Here is a 10741-nt window from a genome sequence, read left to right on the forward strand (position 1 = left end):
AATTTCCCTGTAGTTTCTGGTAATTCACTATGAGCTCATGGAGCTTCCTGATAACCATTGCTTTGAACTCAATATCTGATAGTTGAGTTGCCTCTATTTCATTTAGCATTCTTTCTCAGAGGGTTCCTCCTTTCCTTTCATTTGGGGATTGTTTCTTTGTCTTCCCATTGTTTGTGAGACTCTTCTTGTTAGCCTCAGCTTCTTAGATTCATCTGTTCTGATTCCCTGGGTTTATGGTGTGAACTTCTATGGTGGAAGATCTGTGAGATCCAGGGGTGCAGTCTCCTTCAGGTATCCTGGTGTTCACTGCTTCCACCTACTCTTTTTTGTGATCAGTTGGAGGGGAAAGGCAAATGGTTTAAGACAGCAAGAGAGTATTCTATGCTATTTACAATAACAGTCAGTAGAGAAGAGATAGGAGATCCTTTGACTATGTATAGGGTTAATTGAGACCTTCCGCCCAAGTAGCCATCTTTTAGAAAGGATGGAAAGAAGGTAAGACTCTTGTTGGGGAAGGAAGGACTGTGAGTTGGATCTAGAAAGCAGTGAGGTTGAGGGAGTTCAGATTCTGAGGTAAGGTGAGAATAAAGGGTAGTAAATAGGTGTAGTGTGTGAGAGAGTAGAGTTAACCACTACAGTAATAGAGTTCAGGAAACCGTGAAGTGGGCTAAGATCTGGGAGGGGTGTTGTGTAGTACTTACAATAGTGTGGATCAGCTATTGTTTACAATAATATTAAAGCAACAATCATATGACAGAATCTATGAGATCTAGGTAACAAGAATAGGGAGTGTCGGACCTTCAGTAGTGTGCTAATGGAACACAGGTGAAGTGAAGGACAGTAAATTAGCAATACACTATGTATGAGAAAACAGGGGAAACCTGTCAAATGATACAATACAACCAGCCAAGCAAAGACTAAACAGAAAGAAGAGGAATACAAAAAATTATTCAAATAAAAAATATAAGAATAATGAAAAATAATAATACAAATATGCAATAACTTGCAGGTTCTCTGTAATATCAAATTGAAATTTGTCTCTCTGTCTCAGCTGTTGGGATGCCCCTTCTTTGGGTCCAACTCTGGTCTTTTCACTGTTCCTGGGTCTTTTTGTCTCACTTGAATGTATTTAAAAAAAAAGGCAGTCTAAGGAAGAAGGAATAAAACAAGAAAGAAGGAAAGAGAAGCAACAGTAATTGAGAGATAAAAAATAATAAAAATTAAGAAATAAAAAATCACTTAAAAAATCAAACAAACAAAAAACAAAAATTAAAAAATCCTCTTGCTGATTTCAAACTGGCCAAGCCGGTTCTTCTATTCTTGCTGGCTGCAGCAGGCTGTGGGGCAACTGGTATGCTTTTCTCCCTTCCTGTTCAATACTCAGTCAGCCTTATGTGCACTCTCCCCTGAACTATCTTGGTGCTCCTCTGCAGGGCCCTGGGTGTGGGCTCTGGTCTCCTAAGGCGCGTGCTCTGTCCGGGTTCACAGGTGTGTGCTCTGGGTCTCCTGAGGCGCATACACTCTCTGCCTGAGTTTATGGGTGAGAGCTCCGGGTGTGACCTTCGGGCCTTTGCGGAGGTGTGCTCTCTGCAGGTCTATGGGTGTGGTCCCTGGGTGTTCCACAAATCTCTCCTGTGGTTGTGGGCACATGCGCCCGGCCACGCAGCCTCTGGTTGCACAGGTTCGGGTACACACTCTCCCTGGGCTATGCTTGGGTGCGCTCAGCCCTCATGTGTTTGCCACTTAATCCTTACTGCCCTCTCTGCAACTTCAAGCAATCAGGTCTTTCTTGGTGCTGCTGAAACCCTGTTTGGCCAAAGAGGGAGCACTGACCCAGCTCTCTCCCAAGAGCCCTGTGGCCGGCACAGCAGGCCCCAGATCTGGGGCTGCAGCCTTCCTGGTCCCTGCGCTGATCCCTGGGCTCTTATTGTCCTGAATCACTCTCCTTACCCTCTGGTTTTTCAATGTCCGATACAATTTTTGATCACCTGTTTTCATATATGCTGTGGTACTGGTGGCTGTCTGCTCTGCTCCTCTGTAGATTGGGCCAGGTTTTTCTCCCATGTGTAGGGGGAAGTGAAATAAGTTCCCTCTTACCTAGCTGCCATCTTTCCTCTCTTTGTTATTTTAAAATTTTAATTCAAGAATTTCTCTAGAAAGCCTCTAGAATCCTCCCAGGTTGCAGAACATCTCTCTTATTTCCCCTCTGTTGTCTACCACCTCATGCATGCAGCCATCACAAAATTACCTTTCAGGGGAAATACGTACCGGCATTCTCACATTAGACTACATAATGTAGTCTAATCATTTAGACTCTCGAGGGAGGATACAATCTTTTAACACCAGCAATTAGCTCACAGCATGGCATGCCAGAGCCACTCAACACTCATTTGGAAAGATGTTGATACACAAAAAATTTTGTTTCTCTTCCTATTGCATTATACCTCATATATAATTTATGCATATCTATACGCATATGTATATATATAACTTAGGTATATATATACATACTTACATGTACCTAATATATATATATATCTACAACTTTGTTGAAAATGTTTTAGTATTATGTGCATACTGAATAATTATAAAGGGTGCTTAAACATTGACTTAAGAGTCCTGTCCCTATACTAATATTCAACAACTGTTATCCTATCTAAATTCATTTGTCCTCATTTTCCTTATACACCAAAAATGAGATTAAGCTGGCTCTACTTTTAGAGCTGATTGTATAAGCTCTAAACTTTTAAATTCTTCATAGCATTTTTTGGTTAACACATTTTTGGGTAATTGTAAATAATATAAAGATATATAAAATAATAGGAGGATTTTGGGGGTATTTATGTATGTTCTTTTGGGTGCATTCCTATATTTTCACATTTATTTTGTTTACCTTTCCTTTTCCATTTACCGACACATTAATGTCACTTTTCCATCTAAGAGGATAGTACCTTATTTATATGTAATACCAAAATCATAAATTCTTTGATCTATTGAAAACAATAAACTGGACAGGTTACAGAAGAAACTAGTGCCTTTCATTGGCATTATTGTCTTCTAGATGACAGCTGATCTCAGGAGGCCAGAGAATTCTTAGTTGTATGAGTTTGTGACTAATAGGTGGTTTGATGTGACAACAGCTGGCTACCTTGGGAAATTGAACTATCTTCATGCTCGATACCCTTTGTGTCTCATTCTTTGTAGGTTATTGTTGGAGGCCTGTAGGGACCTCTTTTACAGTTTGCATGCACAGACAATATGAGATCAGCAAGAACTCTGTAGTTTTACTGTCATTATTGATTTGCTGCCATTCCATTTGGTAGCTAATTTCCTTGTTAGCAGTTATTTTTAAAAGCTATTTATATTTTTAGCATGATCCATGTTAGGTACTAAACTTAAATTTTGCTGAATTAAAGCAAAACAGTATAACTTAGCACTAAAAGACTGTACTTATGCTAAATAACTTCTAATGTATGGCTTGTGAATAATTGTTTCAGGGGAGGGAGGTGGGATGGCTGGGGGTGGAGAGGCAGTGATGGGGGAAAATGCAGACAACTGTACTTGAACAACAATAAAATTTTAAAAATAATAATTAATAAAAGAAAAAATCATTGTTTCACAATCACAAATGTATTGTTGTGAACTCAAAATATTTGATAAGGAACATATCAGCTCAAACTAAATAAAGGAAGAATAGTATGTTCATGAGAAAATATTATTTTTAAAACATATTTGTCCTGTAAAACTTATATGCAAATAGTAAGAAGGGTGATGTATTAGCAATTCATGAACACTGTTCCTAAAGTTGGGATTTATTTGAAGTCAAACACTCAATAAATGCATGGATTGATTGACTGATTCTTTCTTCTGAAGGTAACCATAATGTACTCTTCTTATTCATACCAAGTATTGGAGCGAAAAGAGCTCTTTTCTGCTTCTCTGGAAAAGGAGGTATTCTTCCATCTTCTGAAGCCAATTTCTGACTGATGAATTCATCCAAAATGATTCCTAGCAGGCTATTTGTGCCTGTGTGTATGTGTGTGTCCCCATGACCACAATACCTGAATAGGGAGAATCCATACTGCAGGGAAAAATTAATAAAAAGATAAGCAAAAATCCCAGACTGGTTAACATAATATATTTTCCCAATTTAAATATGCCAAATATACTCAATGATATTTGGGATTATTTTAATTTTAGAGATGAGTTATAAATCATATCCTGTTGCCAAAAATGAAGAAACTGAAATGCGAAGTATGATAAACACTGGGGATGTTAATGCTCTGTGGGTGAGGCAGGGATGGGTGGAGTTACCAGGGTGAGGCTTGGATTTTTGTCCTTCTGTCATGAAAGAAGCAGGGCATATGGAGTTGTTGCAGCATGGCAGAACGTAACCAAAACTCTGCATAAAATTCGGAGCATCAATAACTGTAAAGATATTGAAAGAAAGGGCTAGGAAAAAGTGTGGCCATTAATCAGAAAAAATATAGGGTTAAGAAAAACTTCTTGTATGAGAATTTACTCCATGCATACTCACACATTGCAAACCAAGCCATGAAAAACAAAACTACATCAAGAATGGTTTCTGAATAGTGATGCTGGGTAGAAGCAAAAATAAAATTGTTCTGGAGATAACTTGCACAATTTCAGATCTAGCAGGAGTGTCCTACCTTTTGGCATCTCTGGGCAGCACTGGAAGAAGAAGAATTGTCTTGGGCCACACATTAGATACATTGCAACATGTAATCACAAAATGTAATCTCATAGTGTTTTAAGTAAATTTATGATTTTGTGCTGGGCCTCATTCATAGGCATCCTGGGCCATATATGGCCTGAGGACACCCCTGATGGAATTATCTCAGGAAAATGAAGACTATGGAAAAAGATTAGGTTTGGGAGGGGAAGGAAATAGAACCTCCAGAAATGGAAAAGATACTTAATGAGACAGAAATATCGAGTGAAGAGTTTAAAAGATACCTGCATAATTGTACTTGAACAACAATTTTAAAAATATACAGAGAGAAAAACAGATGTAAATAAATAAATAAATAGAGAAATAGACAAATAAATAAAAGAAGTTGACACCACTGGGGGATAAAAAGGGAAAGCAAATGAGTCATTTGGAGAAATGACTGACATTGAAAGGCAGAGATAAAAAGAAAGAAAACTGTGAAAGAGTGGATAAAAGGAAAAGAGGACTTATAAACAATGGATAAAAGAGAACACTTCCTGAACTGCTGGTATCAGAGAAGAGAGAATAACAGTGAAAAGGAGAAAACAATGCTTCAAAGTGACTGATAACTTATTCAAATTTATGAGAGATACCAGATTCATCAGCATTGTCAGACTCAAGGAAGACAATAAAACTATTGTTGGATAAATATAAATAATTAAACACTTAGGCATATCTTATACATTTGAAAAACATTAAAAACAAATAGCTTTTAAACAAATAGTGAAGGAAATGGTGATAAACTACAAAAAGATGGCAATTAAAATGGCAGTAGGATTCTCAACAGCAAAACTAAATACCAGGAAATAAGGACAATGTATTCAAAGTGCTAAAGAAAAACAAGTTTTAACCCAGCATTCTCATCTAGGCTGAACTATCATTCAAGAGTGAGGATAAAATGAAAATATTTCAGTCTGATATAAGGAGAATATTACATTCTTTCACCTTTACTGGAATAAAACTACTTCAAGAAGGAGAACTTTTCTAGAAGAAAGGAATGAGACATAAGCAGCACTTGTGAATAATGGAAATAAGGATTAATACAAATGAATATTGATTATACAAAATGCCAACTGATACTGTTACCGAACAAGAGGTGGGGGGGGGGCAATATTTGGCCCACCTAGGATGCCAAAAACTGCTACAGAACAAGGGCCTCTCCCAAGGACAGAATACTAATATCTACTGGGCTCTTCTGTCCGCCGCCAATTGGAAAGACATCTCTCAATGCCAGAGATTTGTGAAAAGGAAACAAAATGTTTATTTAATGCTATTCAGGCCTAACGCCTCCACTAAAATATCAAAGTCCTTTAGGGTATACACCTACACCCACACAGAGCTCCCTTCTCCCACTGTCCCAACTCCGGGTACCGTAAATCAGGAAAAGAGTACACGTCCCTTTTTCAGACCGCTGGCACCATCAGCTGTGTCACCGTGCAGGCAGGATCTCTCGCTAGTTAATTCAAAGTTATGTGGTACCGTCTCACGGTCCATTGGCAAGAGTTCTTTGTACCCAGTTCCAGTCAAAGTCTCTCCTGCTTTTCCAGGCCACGCAGCCAAAGGGGGCACCCCAAAGCCGCGTGGGCCTCTTCTACTAAAGCTGCAGGGGTTTGCACTCCACCAAAAGCATGTGCTTTCTTCTTCACCTGGCTGCAGAGATCTCCATTCTGGCAAAACTGTGTGGTTTTCCCTTTCAACTGAGAGAGAGGGGGTCTGCACTCTGCCAAAACCACGTGGCTCCCTCTTTCACCCCACCAACAGGGGGTCCTCACTCTGCTGAAACCGCGTGGCTCTCTCTCTGATGGCTGCTGTGTCTGGCTTTTAAATCCTCGCACCCATCTTCCTCTGTACCCCTATTTCCAACTCCTCCCAAGATCAGTTACACCTGCCAGTATTTCTGTATTATTACAAGTTTACTGGGCTGCCATCGTTAGTCTGGGCAGTTATCATCCCATGTCCTAGAGCCGATCTTCTCCAAGCTCCCACGCAGGTGCTGTGACTTGGGGGACCTGCCCCCAGTTGCATCTTGGGGGAAGTGACTTCATCCCCCTAGCTCCAAGCCTGGCCACAGCCATTGAACATATCCAAGTGACCCGCCAAAGGCTATAGATATGTTAAATGACCCTGCCATGGATTAGCTGCAAGGCTGTGGCTGTACAAAACAGCCCTGCATGTTCCTGCTCCATATGTCTCTTTCTCCAACTCACACCTGTGGGGGAGGGGGCAAGGGGTGAGGACATCCCATATGTCTCTCCAATATTCCTATACACTTTGAATTCTGGACCCCATTCCAAATCTTTTTTGGGGCCCCCCCTTGGCTGCACCCTGTATCAATATTACAAAATATTAATATGTAAAATGGGTAGATAATTGTGGAAACAGCACTCTGAGATCCTTGTGTTAACTGAAAGAATAATAGAACTGATAAAAAACTGGATGTAAACTGTAACCAAATAATAAAATTAAAAATTAATAAAGTAAAATGAGGACAACAAAGTATTTAGAATCTCCTTTAGCCTGCCTCCCAAAATAAGCTTTGCTAAGTCAAGTGCATTTTGGTGTTATAAAATCAAGCTGATTTGTCAAATAATAACCCATTTTGCAAAATTGCATACCTCAAAATTTGCTAAACAACTAAACACCCAGAATAGTTCAGCATTGTTAAACTGTGTCCTAAATTTATATAACATGAATATCAATGCATGCCAAAATTATTCATTGAAAACTTTTTAATAGCAGAATTTCTAAATATTAATTTTCAGGAAATTGATGATATGTCCATCTCCAGGCACAAAGACACAAAACTGTGGTATGTGGAGGGGGTTCCAGTCAATGAAAAACTACCTGGCAAGGAGGAAAGATGTGGAAAATACAGGAAAACACCTCACATTTGTCTCACCTTGTCATCAACTACTTCCCCTTGGTCAAACTTAAAATGGAAGCAAAGGACAATGAGCCCACCAATGCAGTCCGTCACCATCAGCCCCTGGGCACAGAGTGGGGGCAGGGCAGTAATAACAGAGGTGGGGTCTGGATGAGTAAGTAGAATTTATTTGACACGAGGATTTGTCTTTTTAAAATAAATAAAATTAAATAGTGCCAAAGCAAAATCATGACTGTTGTAGGAAAAAAAAGCTAAGCAAAACCAAACCACTGAAACAAAACAAACACTTATTCCCACATTTGGAGGTAACCACACTGGTGCGTAATATTTCAGAACCAAAAATTAATCACTGAAATCATTGCTGCCCAAATATGCTGTAATACGGCTGAAGAATACTTATTATGGTACAATATTTGTATCTAACTATCTATGTGATGTGTTTTTTAATCAGCTATGTGGAATCTCTATAACTGGAAAATAGTGCTTGCATTAATTAGTATAGCTAAGTGTCTGAGTGTGTTATATAATAATTTTAATAATAAAGTCCAAAATAATGATATACATACCCATATGTATATGTTTACACAAATAATTGTGTATATATATATATATATATATATATATACACACACTCATATATGCATGCACTTTTTAAATTGTTTCTAACCTCCAAAACATTGAGCTAAGACACCATGTGGAAATAATCACACTCTTATCCAGCTGTAGTAGTGTTTGCGTTTTACTTTTTAAAGATTGCCTTGAAGAATTAGAGGCAATACAATGATTGAAAATAGCTGCCTTGCTGACCAGGGCTCTTCCACTTAGACACAGTGTAGTTGATCCTATTCTTCTTATGCAGCCACTACTGGGAGCTTTGCCTGTGTACAAAGCAGAGGAGCATGTTTTCAAATTGTCGTAAAGACTTTCAGTGTTGTATGAAAAGATAAAGTGGTATCAAGCTGTTTATTGCAGAATGCCCTCTCTCGGGTTTTGGCCAGTTTCCACACTCCAGGTGGTGTCCCCAGCTTACTAGGAGAGCAGAAGCTTCCCTCAGCTGGTCGCTGCGTTTTTATGGTTGTTACTGACTTAGACAACATTTTGTTTTAGAAATTCTCTACTCTTTATTATATCGCTAAGCCTTTTTGGTATTTCCTCTCTTCTCTTGAGATTGAAGGGAGTTGGATATCTTTTTAAATACATTTATTCTTTTACAAATTGATTACATAACATTATAATAACCCTATTAAAATACATTATAATACTTAAGTCAATTTTTTCTTGCTCTTACATCTCTTAATTTTATGTCTTCCTCTCTTTTTGTCTGCTTTCTTTTCTCCCTCACTGATCAAGGGCATGTTCAGTTTACAACAGAGGAAAAATGTCAGAGTACAAATTTAAACTGCTTCTTGGTGGCTTAAAGACTCAGTTTCAGAGAAATGACATTTCTTTTCTCTGTACTTAGAGAGCCATGCCAGTCTGTTTAAATCAAGTGAGAGACATACCTTTCTCTTAAGGCAAGCTCCAAAAATCAGCAGTTAAATATAATGGTGGTCTTCATGTCAAACATATCGCTTGCCTCCCGCATCATATATCCAAGAAAAGACCACCAGTGTCCATGAGAGACAACAGGAAGGGGACTAGATTCATGGATGATGAATGCTATTATACCCATATTAATTGATGTCCTTGGGCAGATGACAGCTGAGATACTATAATATTCACATCAGACCATGCAAAGAAGGAACATGTCAGGGAAAACATGTTATCAGGACCCTTTACCTATGATGTTGGTCCATTACCTCTCCATTATAAAATTCTCAGCATTTTGCTGCCCACGTCTGTAAATGAATTAGTAAATAAGTTAAATTAATTTAACTTTAGGGTTGATACTTTTATAGCTCTTTGAATAAAAGGAATACATTAGGATTGTTCAGAACAAGGGTTAATTCTAACTTTTGATATATTTATTGTACTTTTCATTGATTTACCAAAAATATTCATAATTAAAGCCCAGCATTGAGGTAAGCACTTTCAGTGTTAATTTGTATTTCTCTACTAACTAATGATGTTGAATATCTTATGTAGTTAGCTTTCATTCATATATCATCCATAGTGAGTTTCTGTTCAAATCTTTTGCCCATTTTTCATTCGGTTCTTTGTTTTTTTAGTATTGAGTTTGAAATTCTTGATAAATTCTGAGACAAGTTTTATTAAATTTTATAAATACTTTCTCACAGCCTGTGGCTTTTTTTCATTTGTTTAATGATGTTTTTCAAAATGCAGCCATTTTTAATTTCGGTGAAATCAAATATGTCAATTTATTGTTATATGGATCATGCTTTTAGTGTAATATCTTAGAAATTCGGTCTACCTCAAGGTCATAAAGATTTAATCTTGTATTTTCCTCTAGTAACTTTATAGGATTAGGTTTCAGTTTTACTTTTAGGTCTAAGATACATTTTGAAATAATAAGAACAAAATTTTTTCCAGTTGCCTATGTCGTTATCATTTCCCACAATTTGATTCTTTTATGTGAATACAGGCGTCTGTCTGCTATCACTTTCTTTCTACATGAATGACTTCCTTTAATTATTTCTTATAGAGCAGGCCTTCTGGTGATGAATTTACTAATCATTTGCATGTTTGATTGCATGTTTGAACACAACCTTGTTTCAACTGCGGTTTTGGTAGACACTTTTGCTAGGTAAAGGATTTTATTTTATTTTATTTTTTCAGGTTGTTGACAGTATTGAATTTTGCTTTCTGTACTTTAAAGACATTGCTCCAGCACTTTCGGTGTGCAGAGTTTCTGATGAGAAACTTGCTGTCACCCTTATCTTCATTCCGCGGTGGATAAACTGATAAGAACAGATGCTACACTTGATTTTAGCCGAAAGGCCGAGAAGCGGTTTCCCGGTGTATAATGTACTTTCTCATCTTATTGTTTTAATGATCTACTACTAATTAGTGATTTTAAGTTATCTGAAAATGGGCTGATCAAAACGTCCATTTAATTTTTTCCTATAAAATAAAATATACATTTTTCATTGTCAACAATAACTTTATAAACTGATCCAAGATGGCGGAAGAGTAAGTGAAATCTACATTAACCTCCTTCAAGGACC

General features: G+C 37.7%; 1 pseudogene; it reads right to left on the reverse strand.

Moving 5' to 3' along the window:
* Nucleotides 1-10407: 10407 nt before the first annotated feature.
* On the reverse strand, nucleotides 10408-10526 carry LOC128626135 (uncharacterized; annotated as a pseudogene).
* Between the last annotated feature and the right edge of the window lie 215 nt (nucleotides 10527-10741).

The sequence above is a fragment of the Artibeus jamaicensis genome, unplaced genomic scaffold, assembly GCF_021234435.1.
Source record: "Artibeus jamaicensis isolate MK-2021 breed Jamaican fruit bat unplaced genomic scaffold, CSHL_Jam_final scaffold_3222, whole genome shotgun sequence".
Lineage (NCBI taxonomy): Eukaryota > Metazoa > Chordata > Mammalia > Chiroptera > Phyllostomidae > Artibeus > Artibeus jamaicensis.